We start from the raw sequence: 4,160 nt of genomic DNA, 5'->3' as shown, positions 1-4,160 counted from the left end.
GGTAATAATTCATCTTCTAAATTCATAATATTATAAATACACATAACATATAATAACATAACATAAAATATATAACATAAAATATAATATATAAAATAAAAAATAAAATATAAAAATATAACAAAATATACAAATGGATTTCACTTTTTGTATTATATTAGGAAAAATAAATAAGATACTTTCAGAATTCAACTTATAATTTTATGAAAATTAAAATTAATCATTAATGCAATGACAAAAGTCAATTTGTTACATGGATATAGTTTCCAAGTGGTGTTTAGGAGGCCCTAGAATTTCTGCCTAAAAGGCTGGAGACTCAAAGCAAAGACTTAAGGATGCAGTGGTTTATTAGGCCCTGTAGGGTCTGTAGTATAAAAGACAAGCTCTTCGTTTTTTTGTTTGTTTTTTGGCCACACCCAGTGACACTCAGGGTTACTCCTGGCTATGCACTTAGAAATTACTCCTGGCTTGAGGGAGTATATGGGACACTGGGGATAGAACCCAGGTTTATTCTGGGTCGGCTGTGTGTGAGGCAAACCTCTGTGCTATTGCTCCATTCCCAAGCATGTTCTTTACCCCTTTTATTTTTCTGGTCTGTTAGTGTTCTATTTTTTTTCTTTTTTCTTATATAGGGAGAGGGTAAATAAAGAGATGGGACTACCTCACATCATCTAGCATATGGAAACAGTACAGGTAGTAGGTGTGCCCCAAAACTAAAAAGAGGGGCCAGAGAGATAGCATGGAGGTAAGGAACTTGCCTTGCATGCAGAAGGTCGATGGTTCGAATCCCGGCATCCCACATGATCCCCTAAGCCTGTCAGGAGCGACCTCTGAGCATAGAGCCAGGAGTAACCCCCAACCCTCCGGGTGTGACCCAAAAACAAAACAAACAAACAAACAAACAAAAAAAACCTAAAAACCTAAAACCCAAACAAAATATACTCAGAAGCTAGCGAGGCAACTAAACACACAAAACCAACTAGTGGTAGGAAGACATAAAATACAGCATCGTGGAAGACAGTTGCAACAAGGTCTACTTTTAAACAAGGAATATCAGGGGAGAGCACGAAAGCAGTCTCCCACTACCACAAATTACGCAGTCAAGTTTCTCACATTTGGGGGAAATCGCAGGGGTCAGCACATCCTGAGTGCAATGGATAAGTCTCACCCTAAGGAAACCACCTTCGTGATCATGGTATCTCCCCTGCCAGGTAAGTATAGTGTGCTATTTTGAATTAGGCAAATTCTATAATAATATCATTGTAAAAAGTTTAAAGCTGGTATATTTTATGACAACATAAATAAAATAGAAAAATCCACAATAGATATTTCCATTAGGCTTCTGGAAAATGTAGGCGGCGAGACAGAGTTGGGACGTTAAGTAGATGGAAGAGTCACAGAACACATTAGAGAGTAAATAGAATATAGGGGCTGTGTCACAGATGATATTTGGTGAGCCATAATACAATAGAAACTAGAAGTAATTGTCACAGAATGATCTCAAAAAGAACATCTTTAGAATTTCAGGAGAAATAGAGAACATATGCAAAAGTTGGGCTGTGCTGTAATTATTAAACGAGTGCAGACAATTATTTGTCTGGGAGATGGAAATAGGTTCACTATCAAAACAGACCCCAATGAAGGAAGGAACTGATTTACATTTCATCACTTATCTTTCCATAATATGATAGATGTCCCAAAGATTTTAGGTTTAGCAATTATCTTTAGCTGTGGCATTATCTAGAGAAATCTCACAAGAAAGTTTTTCAACACTTGCCAAGCTAATTGTATACATTTCTTGTTCTTAAAAGGAATAATCTATGCTAAGAAAGTTTTTCAACACTTGCCAAGCTAATTGGTTACATTTTTTGTTCTTAAAAGGAATAATCTATGCTATGTAGCATATTAAAGATAATATTAAATATCTCAAATACTCACACTTTCTTATTTTACACATACTATGAACAGCTCTATTAATATTAAAATAAAATTTTTTCTTGGGAAAATTAAGAACTTTATTAAGAAGAATTAGATTGCTTTGCTCTATAGCTAGAGATAAAGTCTCTATTTTCTATTCTAGAGTAATATGACTATATTATATTTCAATCAATATCCTGTAGGACCAGTTTATATTCTTGCTATATCAATCCAGAGCCCTATTCACTACAGGGTCTAAATATCTTGTCATATTACTTCATACAACCTAGTATTGTACTTGCCCATTTGTAATTGAATTAATTAGATGAAGGAATATAAGAGACAAATAGCAAATTAGTCTAAACTATATTATATTACTATACATGTGATATGTTTATAACATCATATATTTATGTAAGCATTTATATTATTAAATATAGACAATGTAGAGTAGAAAATATAACTGACTAAGCAGAGACCAGAAGAAAATTTTCAGAGTTGTGTTTGTAATATTTTAAAATTTTCTTCTAAATATTATTTAGTTTTTATAGGAAGCAAACTCAGGAATTAAATGGAGTATTATGAAGACCATCACCCCCTTCATATTTTAAGTGTTTGGAGAAGCACTTATCTTTCATTTACACTTGAATAAAATAAAATGATCAAGTTGGAAAAGAAAAAGAAAAATAGTTCAGAAACAATAATACATTTTTGCTGGAAGTTTATTAGTATTTTAATTCATGGGCCAATAAATGTTATTTTGTAAAATTACAAAAGTAATCATACTCTCCTAAGGTCTGAATTAAGTATCCTTATCTGAACACTGACATCAGTTTCAGATAACCCTAGTTGTTTCCAGCCCAATTCTGAGATATATAGCCTACAACCAAATTTTGTTCATGAGATTCTCATGATTCTTTATTTCATCCATGTTATCATTTCAAATAAATTATTTAACTTTACATTTACAGAAGTTTTATTTTATTATTTTAACTAAATTATTAATGTGCACATATTTTAAAAATGTTTTTACAAAGTAAGACATAGTTGGGCTTTATATCATACAAAGTTTAAGCAAATATCCCACCACCAGTGGTCAATTTCCCTTCACCAATATTCCCAGAATCCAATTCATACCACCACTCCCTAGACTAGCCTGCATTCATAACAGGCCCTTTTCGTTAAAGTTTGGATCTCATAATTTTAGTATTGTTGACTTTATGGCTTGGATATTTAGTTCTGTGCTGTGTTTGTTAATACCACAATTGCACCAGAGTCCCCTTGGACCTTTTATCTCATTATCTTGCATTTGTTTTTCTCCTTCTCCACTCAATTTCTTTCCTTTTTACTATACTCTGGGACCAAGATTATGCTTGATAAATCTCATTAAAAACATCGCTTTCCCTTATGCAGTTACTGTAAATACAACATATATGTGATATCATCCTTAACTATATTTAAATAGATAAAAAATTTCTAATAGGGGCCGGAGAGATAGCATGGAGGTAAGGTGTTTGCCTCTCATGCAGGAGGTCATCAGTTCGAATCCCGGCGTCCCATATGGTCCTCCCGTGCCTGCCAGGAGCAATTTCTGAGCCTGGAGCCAGGAATAACCCCTGAGCACTGCCGGGTGTGACCCAAAAACCACAAAAAAACAAAAAAAAAAAAAAACAAAAAAAAATGTCTAATAATTAAAGTTGCTTTTCTTTCCTTATGTATAATATTTATAGTACCACAAATAATTCTAGTATTAGCACTATTTCTTGACCTTATTTTTATAAAACAATTATGCATAATAGGATGATGCTACTAAATTGATCTAAAATAATCTTAATTCAATTTTGTCATGTTATTCCTTTGATCTAGTATTCCTAGAACCAAAATATGTTCCTTCCCTATTGGTCATGAAGCTCCTTATTTCTATGACAGTTTTATATTTTTAATTTATCCATATTTATGTATCTTTTCCAAATTAAAAATAAGTGATAAATGATCAGTGGTATAATAATGGGGATAATAACATGAGAGCCTATGTCCTTAAAAGACATAGAGACTTGTAATTATCTACAAGCATCAAAAAAATAAAAGTTTTAGAATGAGAACAAAATGACAAAAATAACATTTCTGTTAATACAGTAGCATCATCAAGACATTCTATATCATGTCTTAAGGTCCACTTACTTTCTATTTCTCAAAGTGTTGATTGACTTTGTCATAATAAATATGTCTCGATCTAGAATTCA

General features: G+C 32.6%; 1 non-coding gene across 1 annotated transcript; it reads right to left on the bottom strand.

Annotated features, from left to right (window-relative positions):
* Positions 1–1,054: 1,054 nt before the first annotated feature.
* On the bottom strand, positions 1,055–1,219 carry LOC126020994 (U1 spliceosomal RNA). Its single transcript, XR_007499625.1, has one exon. It is a non-coding gene; the product is annotated as a U1 spliceosomal RNA (small nuclear RNA).
* Positions 1,220–4,160: the final 2,941 nt, after the last annotated feature.

Source organism: Suncus etruscus, chromosome 10 (assembly GCF_024139225.1).
Source record: "Suncus etruscus isolate mSunEtr1 chromosome 10, mSunEtr1.pri.cur, whole genome shotgun sequence".
NCBI classification, from domain to species: domain Eukaryota; kingdom Metazoa; phylum Chordata; class Mammalia; order Eulipotyphla; family Soricidae; genus Suncus; species Suncus etruscus.
This window is presented reverse-complemented; position numbering and strand designations above follow the sequence as displayed.